This window comes from Gallinula chloropus (assembly GCF_964237585.1).
Source record: "Gallinula chloropus genome assembly, chromosome: 3".
In the NCBI taxonomy this organism is placed as follows: domain Eukaryota; kingdom Metazoa; phylum Chordata; class Aves; order Gruiformes; family Rallidae; genus Gallinula; species Gallinula chloropus.
Window position 1 is genome coordinate 51,971,090 of NC_140087.1, and position 12,525 is coordinate 51,983,614.

The window sequence follows — 12,525 nt, forward strand, 5'->3', positions numbered from 1 at the left end:
GGCTTCCTACAGCCCAGATATTTTGCAATAACTTTGCTGGACTGTGCTGGCTTCAGCTGCTTGGTTCCTGCCTGTGCTGGGAAGGGGAAAAAGCAGCTGACACGGCCTGCCCCTACCCGACATGCACTGGCCCTGGGGGGAGAAGGGGAAGTTTCCAGAGCTCTGGGTAGCTGGGCCTCTCCCCAGTGGGCTGCAAGGCTTGGCCGCGCACACCCTTCGCCTCCTCATCCGCACTGTGGGGCTTAAAATAAAAGTGCTGGCTGCGGACCAGCTCTGCAGCAAGGGCTGGGAGAAGAGAAATAGGGGCGCGGGGCTGCTCCTGCTACCCCTTTTTACACCCACCTGTGGTCTCCCTGGGGCTGGGGACATGCAGGCAATGTGCAGGTGGGCACACCGGTGTCACCCAAGGAGGGGAGGGAAGGAAATGCCAGTGTGAGGTGCTGCCATGCAGGGGGGGTAGGGTGGGGTGGGGTGCACTTTTTGTGCTCCCCTGTGCCTCCCCACCCTCTGCTTGGCTTCATCACTCTTGGCTCCAGCACCTGTTTTCGTCTGGCACCCAAGCTCAGCTGCCTGTGCTGCCTTAATGGGAAGAGGCAAGAGGGGGCTGGGGGGATGCCCTGGGCGGGGGCCAGCTCTGGCCGGCTGGGGAGGAGGCCGAGGCACAGAATTCACTGCTCCGGCCGCGCATACCAGGAGAGCAGCCGGTGGGCAGGCGCCAGTTCATTCCTGAGCAGCTGAGGGGCCCGGCGGAGGGGGCAGCGGGTGCGGGGTGCTCCGCTGAGGACCCCCCACGCTGGCCTCAGGGGGCTGATGCCAACCCCCAGTGGGGCAGAGGCTCAGCAAGGGTCCCACCATGGCCCAAGCCCAGCACAGCAGCCCCGGGGTGACATGTGTCACCAAAGAGGTGCCCCAATCCCAGGGGCAATGCTGGCACCTGCAGCGCTGCTCTCGGAGCCCAGGGCTGTCCCCCTCGCACAGGCTGCGTTATCCCTCCGTGGGGCAGGCCACCCACAGCCTCCCCTCGCTCCCTCCCCGCGCTGTCAGTCGGCCCCGCTGACGAATCCCGCTCGCAGTTCCTATGGCAGAAGCCACTTCCCCACCCCCGTCCCCCTAATCCGCCCGTGCATGCAGCCTCCACCTGCTGAGCCAGCGGGAGCTGTGCTCAGTCGGCCCCAGCCGGCGTCAGGGCTCTGAAACCCACTCCGGCTGCAGCCCGTGGGGCGGGGGAGCCCCCGCACCCCGGTCCTGCCACCGCGGGAACCCCCTGCCCTACCCGGCACCAGGCAGCGAGCGAAGCTGCGGGCAGCGAGGAGGCTGCAGGCAGCATCAGCTGGCATCGGGAGACCTGAGCCCTTGAGGTAAGGGCAGAGTGCAGGCGGGGGAGGGGGAGGTGGGAGCGCTCTCCCTGCTGTGCCTTGTTCCCCCAGGTACCGAGGAGGGGGCTTGCTCCGAGACACCCTCCCCCCGCCCCGAGGCAAGGGCTTGCGCCCCGTTTTGGCTGCACGGCATTCCCGCTGCAAGGTCACCCTGCATCTGGGGTCCTGCGCTGAGCTCCCGGAGCTGTCACCCACCAACCTCGCCTCCCCACCCCAGGGAATGGAGGTCTGAGAACCCAACCGGGGCTGCAATGAGGATGTGGAGCCCGGCCCCGGTGCGGGAGGAAGCAAAAAGGGGCAGCGGCAGTGGTGGGGTTGGCTGCCGGCACCCTGCTCTCCTCACAGCATGGCAATGAGCCCTCACCCCGAAGGACAGGCTCCCCAGCAGGGGGGCAGGGGCAGGAGGGACCCGGGAAATGCCAAAGCACGGGGCATCCTTGCGCCGGGGCTGCGGCAGCAGGACGACCCCAGTAGCATCCCTCTTGCTGATACGGGTGTTGCAGTTGGGGGGCCCCGGGGCAGAGGGGTGTGCGAGGCGGGCTTAGGCAGGGGTGAGCGCTGCCGGCTGGGGCTGAGGGCTGTCCTGCACCCGTCTGCAACCGTGTCCTTGACGTGGCAGGCAGCGCGCTAGGACCTGGCGAGCCGCGGCCAGGCAGCGCCGGCAGCCCTCTCTGCCGTGCGGGATCCCGCCTCGCCAGCCGGCAGCGCCGCGGGAAGGAGCCTGACAGCTCCGGAAAACAAACCATGTAAGCGAACACGGCTGTGCATCGGGCCACCCCAGGCCGGGCAGAAGCTCCCTGTGCTGCGTCCCAGAGGCCGGAGGGCTGGGGGGGCTACAAACAGGGCACGGGGTTGGAGGGCTGGTGCCTGCGGCCGCGGGAGCCAGCGGGTGCTGGGGAAGAGCGGGGGGACCCCGGCGGCAGCGGCCGTGGCTGCGCTCCGGGGTGAGCCGTGGCACCCGTCCCGTGGAGGCGCGGGGCAGCCGGGGTTGGGCGCTGGGGGGTAACAGCTGTCCCACGGGTGCTTTGGCCCCTGCGTGCTCGTCCCTGCATTCCTGCCTGTACTGGGTGCTGCTGTCTGCCCTTCCCCCCCCTCCCCCGGGACCCCCCCGGGGCTGAGCCCCCTTGGGAGATAGGGCCAGCAACCGGGCAGTGCTGCAGCAAATGCTGCCTCCCCGCCCCTCCTTTCCCCCGTGCCCCAGCACCCGCTGAGTGTTTGGCTACCTGGCCCGCTGGTGGGGATGTCGCCCCAGGACCGGCACGGCCACCTCTTATTGGCCTCTGTCTCCTCCTTGTGTGGGTCCCAGCCTTCCCTGAGCGCTGGCTCCCACCCTGCCCCACTGGTGCCATGTGTTCCTGCATGGCCCCGGGGGGGGGGGTGTGTGTGTGTGCCTGCACCGCAGGGGGTACGCCAAGGAGCCCTTCCCTGTTGCTGGAGGTCCTGGAGCCCTGCCACCCCTCATCTCCCTGCCAGGGCTTCTTCTGCAGCCCGTCCACCTCCCGAGGCCATTTGTCCCCATAGCTGGGCACTCTCCCATGACCCTTTCTATTTGTAGCCTGACTGCTGGGAGCCATGAGCCAGCCCTCCACCCTCACGCCATTCCCCCATACAGCTCCTTCCTCCCCAGGCACCGTTCCCCAGCTGCCCTCGGCGTGATTTGGCCCCGTGCAGAGGCCCCAGCTGCCCTCAGAGCCCGAGGCTTGTTTGCAGGAGCCTGACCTCTCGTGCACGGGAGAGTGCGATGAAGGTACAGGCAGCGCAGGGTTCATGGCATGGCCTTTGGCCCCACATCTGTGTGCCTCTTAAGGTCAAGGTGCTGCTCTGCTCCCCCAGCAAACGTTTCGCATGGGAGGTGCAAAAAGAGAGTCCCTGCCACTATCCCTGGTGCTGCTTTGGAGAGGGAGCAGGTGCTGCACGGGCCAGGTGGTGGGAGATAGGGAGGCTCATCTGCCATGGTCCCCAGGCCCATGCAGGAAGGATGATGGAGGACACAGTGGAGGAGCATGACCACGTGCTGCTGCTGGCCCGTTTGTGCTGCGCTGTCTTGTGCACAGACATATAAGGAGCCCCTGCTCCCTGCCAGGAGCAGCCAGAGTGTCCCTGAAGGCGAGCTGGGCAGCACTGGGAGCAGCGGGACGGGATGCGAGCTGCAGTGTCAGAGCAGCCTGTCCCGCATCAGAGCAGAGCAGCTGGGATTTACCAAGCAGCCAAGCTTTTCTGGAGCTCTTTTGCTTCTCCAGAAGCCATCTGACTGGCTTTTTGCAGGGATCCCAGCACCTCTGTAACTGCAGCTACAAAGCCAAGGCAGCAGCATCTCACTGCAGGGCCACTGCACAGCAGCTTGGCCCTGCTACAAAGCTTCCCAGCTCTGCCATCCCTGGACACAGCACTGGTGAAAGCCAGGTGAGGCTTTTCACAAGATCACAAGAATCACAAGGTTGGAAGAGACCTTTGAAGATCATCGAGTCCATATCCTTAAGTACCTCATCTACCCTTTTTTTGAACAAATCCAGGGAAGGTGACTCAACCCCCTCCCTGGGCAGCCTGTTCCAGGCCCTGACAACTCTTTCAGTAAAGCATTTTCTTCTAATATCCAATCTGACCCTGCCCTGGCACAGCTTCATGCCATTTCCCCTTGTCCTGTCTCCTGTCACCAGGCTGAAGAGACCATCACCCACCTCTCTACAACCTCCCTCCAGGTAGTTGTAGGTGGTTTCCATCCCCTCGTAACCCCTGGAGATGGTAGGTCCTGCAGGGAGAATGGAGAAGGCAGGGGATAGGTGATTGCTGTAGCTCCTCCTCACAAGGGGGATCTTCATGGGGAGCCAGCCACCGCTGTTGTCAGGGCTGGTGGTCCCCTTCTGGCTTGCCAGAAAGGAGGTTTACTGGGTCTGGGTCACAGTGTTAGCAGAGCAGGCTGTGTTTCCCCGGAGACTGTGAATCCCTAGAGCTGACGATGGATGTGTTGAGGTGGCCTGAGGCCACGAGCCCCTGGGAAGGAAGCACCTCTTGTCCCTGTGGCGTTTGGCAGAAGCACAAGGATGCTCTTGACTCCCTTATAGTCCAGGGTGGCAGGGAGAAGCAGGCAAGTTGCCTTCTGAGGAGTGTGTGATGCCATGGAGGTACACCCCATGCCTTATCCTGTCCCATCCCATCCCTGTGAGAAGACTCAGGGCTGACAGGGGATCAGCCAGGACCCCTTTCTCTGGGGTGTGCAGTTGAGCCACAAGCAGAGCCCCACATGACAGGTACCGTGCTCAGGGTGGATGCCACTGTGTTGTGTCCTCATGTGATCCATCCTGGGTGACAACAGGACACTGAAACGTGCTTCATAAGACTCCTGCCCTTCTGTTACCCACAGGCATACACTGCCCTGAAAAGGTCTGTGGCCTTCAAGCCAAGAGCTGGAGCTTCTGCCCTTGGACTTCCCTGCTAACCCCCCTAATTTCCACCTCTTGCTCACCCCCAGTCCCTCCTCCGCGGCACAGCCGTGTGTTGGCACAACACACACAAGAAGCTCTCCCAGCCTCTCCCCACACTTTGGGGGTGCCCAGTCCCACTTTGCGCACCCAGCTCTGCACGCAGGGGATGTCCCCAGCTCCAAATGCGGGTGAGGGCCCCACCCCCCCCTGCTCCAGCCCACTGCTGCCTCATCCCCTCGCAGTGGGCCTGGGGTCCCACCACTTAGACCCTTTGCCAGACCTTCCCTAGCCCCCTGCCCCAGGGAAGGCTCGGGATGCTCCCAGGCTCAGAGAGGTGGGATACTCTCCCACTCGCGGTCAGCACCCTGCTTTCAGGAGCATGCCAGCACTGTGCTCCCCCCCCCAACCTGCCTCCCAGATGCCGCGAAGCCGCTTAAGCCTGTATGCCGACTAAGCCCTTCCCCGTGGGCTCCCCGTGCTCCCCGGCCACGGGAGGGGGCCCATAGCAGCCGGCCGCCCGCCCGATGCCGCCGCGAGGGAGGGCGGCTGCCACCAGAGGGCAGCACCGGCACGCGAGCTCCCGGCGATGAGTTTGTGGGTGCTCAGCCCCTGCGCCGGTTGGGGGGGTGGTGGTGGGGGGGATGTCCTCCCCCAGAACAGCCCCTCTCGGGGTCAGGCAGCTTTGTAGTGAGGGCGAGCAGGGGGCCACAAAGGGCTGCCTCCTCTCTAGGGACAAATTCTGCCAGCCTCCCCCCTCCCAGGACTAGTGTGGGGCATTGCAGACTCCCAGCAGTGTGCCCCCAGCACCACATCTGAGGGCTGCAGGACCCCCCCTGAGGGTTTCCTTCTCCCCAGGCCATATTAAGGCATCCTCTGCCCATGGGTGGACACTCAGCTTTGCAGAGGGGCTGAGGGGGGGCGGTGGTCACTTGAGCAGCCAGGCTAATGGTCATGGGTTTGGCCTGCCTTTCTTTGATGTCTCATGGTGTGGCCTGGGGGCCACGTTTTCGCTTGGGAACTCATGGAAGCATGACTGGCAAGGACAGGCAATGATGAACAGCTGGTACTGTTGGAAGCTGTGGGAAAGGGACCTCCTGGAGACCTCCCCTGGGGGTGTTTGGGAGCATTCAGCCACAGCTCCACCGCCAATTCATCCAAGGGGAAAAGCATGACGAGACCGGGCTTAGTCTCCAAACAGGATTTAATCAGCTGTGCCAGACATTTGCACAGAGCTGAATCCCTCCATACCAGCCAGCGACTGTCGGCCTGGGCACAGAGCAGGGCCAGGACGGCCGTGAGAGCTCCTGGGACTCTCCGTGGAGCCCTCATTCTCTGCAGGTGGCTATGTGCCATGGTCCCTGTGGTGCCAGTGGCCACAGAGCCCGGGGAGTGAGCCTTGCCTCTGTCCTGCCGTGTAGGATAGGCAGCCTCTGGTTGCGGTGGCACTCCCCAAGAGCCAGAGCATGGCTCTGCCAGGCGGCCACCAAGGTGCCTCGGGAAGGCTGATGTGGAGCCGTGGCTTCAGGCTATCCCCTGGGTCTGGGATTCAGCCATCTTCCAGAAAGTCATTTTCTGCCTTTTAGATGGTGTTTAGAGATCGTGGGAGCCGCTGGGCACCTGGATCCACCAGGGCGTGGATGGGCTGTGCGGGGGGGCGGGGAGGAAAACCATACAGCGGCTGCCAGCCCCCCTTCCCCCTGCCAGGTTCCCTTGTTCCCAGCTGCCTGCAGCTCCCCCGTGGTGTTTTACAAGAGTGGCTGGGTGCCAGCCGGCTCCTTCTTCAATGGCTCTGCTCCGTCGCAGGAGGCTGGTGCTGCCGGCCAAGGAGCTGGATGTGCCCCCAGCACTGCTTCAATGGGCCGGATGACTGGCTATAGTGTGGCTCCCTCAGCCCACGCCAGCTCCATCCCCCGCCAAGGACACCAGGCGTGAGACCACGACAGAGCGACAGGGCGTTTGGCGTGGCCTGGGGCTGCCACTTCTGAATGCTGCGGGGTGTTCCTGCCTACTGCCATGCCAAGGGTTAACCCTGGCTCCTCTGCTACAAATGGGAGCCCACATCGTGTGTCCTGAGTTTAGCAAGGTCTCTGCTCCTGCCCTGGCAGGTAGAAACTGTCTGCTGTGGCAGTAGGTTTTCGCCTTTGACCGGTGGTTGCACAAGTTGTCACTTAATAACCTAATTGTGTCATTAGGCAGTAAATAATTGTAAGAGTAAGAAAATGGGCGGCTGAAGCTGGTGTGGGGAGGGTGGGAAGAAATGCAGGGTGTGGGTGGAGAGGGATCACTGTGGGAAGGTTTGGGACAGGAGTCCCTCAGCTGGGGCAGAGGGGTTTGTGTGCTCCCCAGCCTGCCTGCTGGGAGATGCTGCAGGTCCCAAAGGTGGTGCTTCCCCAGCAGGGCACCTCTGTGAGAGGCGTTGGAGCCTGGCTGGACCCCACCACCCACAACAGCACCTAGGCCCCTTGCTGAGCTGTGCCTGCCCAGAGGACAATGGGGCTTATTTCTGCTTGCCTAGCTGGAGAACACCCACGGCCCTGCCACTGGGCTGAAGGCACTTGGGGCCGAGTCCCTTCCCCACCACGTCTCCGGGCTGTGGTTAGCGGGGTCACCCTGTTGCCTGTTGGTGTTAACAGTGAGGGGGGATTCTGAGGCAGTGGGGCTGGTGGGCAGCAAACCCCTGCTGCTCCTTGCAGGTTCCCACCCAGGGACACTCCTTGGCTGGCAGCGAGCTCTTGATGCCCTCGGCCCACCAGTGAGCAAGTCACAGGCAGCTGCTTGATTTTATCCCGGCAGGTTGGGTTGTGAGAGGAGGCAGAAGGACGGTGGAGCACTGGAGATCGGTGTGGCCCCCTGAGACTGGTGACGTGCCCGGCGTATCTCTGTGCTACGGGTAGAGCTCTGGAGGGGATTGCAGCCTGCACCTCGTCCCAGCCAGGCTCAGGCCATCAGGTGAGCGTCACCTCCCTCTCCCCTGCCACCTCTTGTCCTGAAGCGTAGGGCAGGGCACTGAGGTCTTGGGGGGGATCACTGTCAGGAGCAATGACTGGAGAGCTCCCACCCCAAAAAGGGTCTGCCAGCAAGCTCTGCAGCCAGGACCCAACTCTGGGGTCAGACAGGGTGTCGTGGTTTTACCCCGGCTGAGAGCCGAGATCCACGCAGCTGCCTGCTCTTTAAAGGAAAAGAGGAGGGGGAGAAGGGGAGGGGGGGGTGGTGTGAGGCAAGGGAAGGGAAAAGGAAGGGGCAAATAACAACCCCAAAACTAAGAAACCAAAAGCCCGTGGGTTGGGATAAGGATAGTTTTCTAAAGTAGCAGAAAGATAAAATATAACAATGCCAACAGGACTTTAGAGCAAAACCAGTATGAAGCTGTTGATACACAGTGCAGTTTCTCACCAACCCACACAACTCTGGCCGTGCCACCCAGAGCCGTCCCGGAACCCGACCGTACCCCAAAAATCATGCATCCCGGAGCCGCCCCCCTCCTTCTCCCATCAGCCCCCCGTTATACTGAGCATGACATAATTGACATGGCCAGTTTGGGTCATCTGTCCTGGCTTCGTCCCTCCTTTCTCATGAACAGAGAAATATGGAGAGCTGAGAAAGTCCTTGACTGCTTGACCACAACTAAAAACATCGGGGTATTATCAGCACTGCTTTCATTTTGACTCTCAAACACAGCATTCCATCCACTGCTACAAAAGGAGTTAACTCCATCCTGACCGAAACCAAGACACGGGGCCAGTGAGGGAACAATGAAAGTGAAGTTGTCCCCGAGCCATTTCTGGATCTCAGCAACAGGCTGAGATGTTTTACTGGCTGCCAAATCATGCAGGACCATCGCAGTCTCATTGTAACTGAATTCCCAGGAGCCTGTAGTGTTCCCCCCGCCACCGCCCCCCTATTGCCTAGTAGGTTAATAACCCGCTGGCATTTGACAGAGGTCCAGCATCTTCTGTGTTTCCCTCCACGTGACTGATTAAAATGCCCCTTCTCCCCCTTCCCCAGCCCGGCTGTGCCCTGCTGCCTTGTCACACGTGCAGAGAATCGGATACGGCTGCTAATCAGCTTGCTGCCCCACTCGTGCCCGCTCTGCCTTTTAAAAACACACTGGCTCTCTGTTTCTCTGCCCCGTGGTGCCGAGGACCGGCGCAGAGGCTCTCTGTGCTGAGCTGCCAGCACCTTTCTCCTGGGCAGGGTGAGCAGCATCCGTGGGAGGAAGTGCTGTGGTCATGGGTCATGCTTGCAAAGGGAAGGGTGGTTTTACAGTGGAAAGGGAAGCTGGATGTCATGCAGCATTCCCCACCCCGCTCGCCTCGCTGCTGTGCCTCAGTTTCTCCTGCCCCTAGCACGGGCACGTCAGAGGGAAAGGGAAATCTCATCATAGAGGAGGGTTGGTGTGTTAATTAATGTGTGGTCACAAAGTGCTCGCAAATCTTCAAGGAAAATAAATGATGGGGTGCCAGGTGTAAAGGATCCTGGAAACCCAGAGTGCCTGCAAATGCTGCCTAGCTCCTCAGGCGTTAAAACTCAAATATTGCTCAAGAGGCCTGGAAAACTTTCCTTCAGCTCATACGATGCATTACCCACAGCCTGGAATAAATCCCTCTTTTTTCCTTTTGCTTTCCAAAGCAGCTGTTTGTTTGCTGCTTCCCCCTTTTGGATTTCACTGCTTTATTTGAAGCAGAGAATTGCTATGGGGCGGGGGGAGGAGGAGAAGTGGCTCTTAGGAAAGGTTTGACAGCAAGTGTCTCTGAAGGGAGAGCTCTTCTCCTGTTTGCTCTGCCTGTTACATACTGGTTTTGAGTAGGGGGTACAAATTGGGCTCCAGGTGATGGTGTCACAATGTCTGAAGAGCATGTTTGACGTTTCAGAAAGGACACTTGAAGGGCTGGGCTACTTGAGCCTCATTGGCATGTCCGGGAAGTGTCCATGGGACTCCCAGCCTTGTGTAAGGGAGAGGCTTTGCTGTCTGCCTTGCTCCGGGGAAGCAAAGCTCTGCCTTCTCCCTGTGCTCTGGGGAGTGAAGCAATCTGCCAACGGCAGCAGTGCATTTTGGCACCACGCTGCTGCTTCAGGGATGGAGAGGGAGGCAGAGGAACAAGCCCCTGGGCCCCACTCGAGGCTCCCTTTTCTCCTTTCCCAAATTAGGCAGGGGAGAAACATCTAGCTTTGTGTGGTATACTGGTGTCATCCCAGTGGTGAGCCCCGTACCAGTGCTGGGCAAAGCACCAGCTCTTTCCAGTTTGGAGCAGGAACCGTTTCCAGAGCTATTTGCTTCTCCTGGGACGTTTGTTATCATACTCATGGAGGCGTGGCTGATGACACAGGAGTCACTTGGCGCAGAGGGCTCCACAAGAGAAATACATCCCATCAAGGCAGAGCTTGGCCCTTCAGTAACAGCTGGTGTTTGCAGGGCAGTGTGAGTGAGTTGTCACTGCCTGTGCGACCTGTCACCGCCCCTCAGGGGAGGAGGTGTCATACACCTGAGACCACACACTGGCTTTGGCATCACACAGCCTGAGGATCACATCACTTTTGAGGATGGACACGCTCCCTGAGGGGCCGAAGTGGCTCTTCTGACACAAGGAGACCTGTGAGTGAAATCTCTTCTGTCCTGCACCATCCAGGACTGGACTTTAATGGATGTCTTCTCCCAGCCTCACTCCATGGTGTCTTGCTTGCTTGGGGTCCCTTGCTGGCCAACAGCAAGATCTCCTTGGGCCCATTGCTGCTAGCCAGTGGTGGGTAGGTGCACAAGTCTGTGCAGAGAAGCCGTGGGTGCCCTGTGCTGTACCTAGGAGCTGGAAGCTGCCTTTCTCCTCCCTGCGGGTGTATCTGGTGGCCTCCGGTCTGTCTGCGGTCAGGGGTGGCAGCCTCTCTGCTGAGTGCTAATGGATTTCAAACCCCCTGTCTCCTCTGAGAGACGTCTGTTTTGAGAGATGTTGATTCCAGTGCTTGGGAGCGGCTGGGTGGAGGATATCAGAGCTGTGGAGTGCATTTAATCCTGTACTTTGGGGGATGGTAAGTGCTACACACCCGGCTGATGAAAGCCTGGGGCAAGGCAGCTCCTACGCGCACCTCTGTCCCGGAGCAGAGACTTCCCAGAATATCTACTCAAAGATAAACTTTGTGGTTTCTCCTCCCAGCGAGGAGTGAGGCTTTTAATCACACTGAGAGCCTTGTCCTGGCTGCTGGAAGAAAGGGTGGTGGTTCACCTAGGCACTACTGGCCCAGCCCCCGTGCCTGGGAGTCCCTGGGGAATCAGTTCCCGCAGCTTTTAGCCTGTGCTAAAATTGCAATTTATATAGAACAGTAAAATTGTAATGGTGTTCAGATTTTACCTCAATGCTGAGTGTGGACATCTCAAGGGGAAACACTTGGGGCCCGAGGTGCCGCAGCATTGAGGTCCTGGGGACCACCATGGGGGTTTGTGGGGCTCTGCGGGTGACAGCATGGCACATCTCAAAGCTAGAGAGCGGGTGATGTGAGACATTCCCGAAGCAGGCAGCCTTGCTCTTCCATTTTGCTTGTTTCCCCTGTTTTGAGGGGATCTTGGTTCTTGCTTTTCCCTTTATGCTGGGGTGGGAGGAGGGAGAGAGAGGGTTTGCCTGCGTTGCAGATCACCCAGAAGAAGACCTTCCAGGTTGGGAAGGCTTAGGGAAAACCGTCTAAAGAAAGGCAGGCCCTGGTCTTGGATTCATCATTGCCTGGGAGATGCAGCAGCAGCTTAATTGGAGATGGGAGCTTTGAAATTTAATTTGATCTGATACAAATCTTACATTTATGACAAGAGCCTCCTGGCCTGTTACCTGACAACGCTGCTCACTTCACATTGTCAGTGCACTGTGCTGCCTGACCACAGAAACCCATAACCACATCAGATACCTGCCACCAGCACTGGGGGAAAGATCCAGTGGCTGATCCAGCTGCCAAGCTGGACAGTGAGGAAGCCGCTTCCTGAGAGTGACAGTTTGTGTCTCAGAAAGCCTCACCCTCCCAGCCACTGCCTCTTTGCTCGGGCTTTGGGGGTGGTTTGGCTTGCATGTTGCCGTTCTAACAGGCTCACTTTAAACTAGAAGCTCCATGTCTGGATCCAGCAGGGAGATGGGCGTTACAGGGCACCTGGCTGAGAGATAGCGAGGACACGGCCCTGCCAGAGCATTTGGGAGTGTTCTGACTTCTGGCTTTAATTTCTAACCCAAACCAATGGCTGCCTGGCTGAGAACTTTCTGAGGCTGTTTATGAAGGGAGTGAATGTTTTGGTGGTCAGAGCTGCTCTGCTGCAGGGACTTCCCGGTGCTGCTGCCTCCGTCTGCATGGCATACGTGGCCAGAGCGAGCGAGGAGGGCTGCGTGCCCCCCAGCAGAAGCACTGGGAAGAAATGTATTCTACAGATAGCTTAACCACACAGATAATGAGGTTAAAGTCAGGCATACCTGCTTTGCTTGGGGGTGCAAAGTACCACAAACCCTGGTGCATGTTGGCATTTAAAATAAAGGCCTTTGTCACAGTGGATTAGATACCTAGCCTGGAGAGATAGCAGCCTATAGACCTTCATGAAGAAGAAAAACAGCTATGGCTGCCCTTTGGACGCTGGACCCTTCTATCATCTGGATGCAGGGGAGTTGCTAAATTTCAGAGGGGTCTGTGCCGTTGCCCACCTGCCTTCCCTGGGTTGGCAACTACCCCCGTCTTTGATGCCCTTTGCATCCCAAAATAGTTTATAT

The 12,525-nt window shown here is 59.5% G+C and overlaps 1 protein-coding gene across 5 annotated transcripts in view; it reads left to right on the top strand.

Annotated features, from left to right (window-relative positions):
• Nucleotides 1-963: 963 nt before the first annotated feature.
• Nucleotides 964-12,525, top strand: part of SLC29A1 (solute carrier family 29 member 1 (Augustine blood group)) — a 34,123-nt gene continuing 22,561 nt past the window's right edge. Inside the window, exons 1-2 of one of the 5 annotated variants that reach the window (XM_084262361.1) lie at nt 964-1,358; nt 7,592-7,747. The gene's annotated coding sequence lies outside the window, so the exon portion shown is untranslated. Of the gene's footprint in view, nt 1,359-2,086; nt 2,123-7,591; nt 7,748-12,525 lie in introns of those variants that run through there. The other 4 variants (XM_084262355.1, XM_084262360.1, XM_084262356.1 and 1 more) reach the window with 4 other exon arrangements.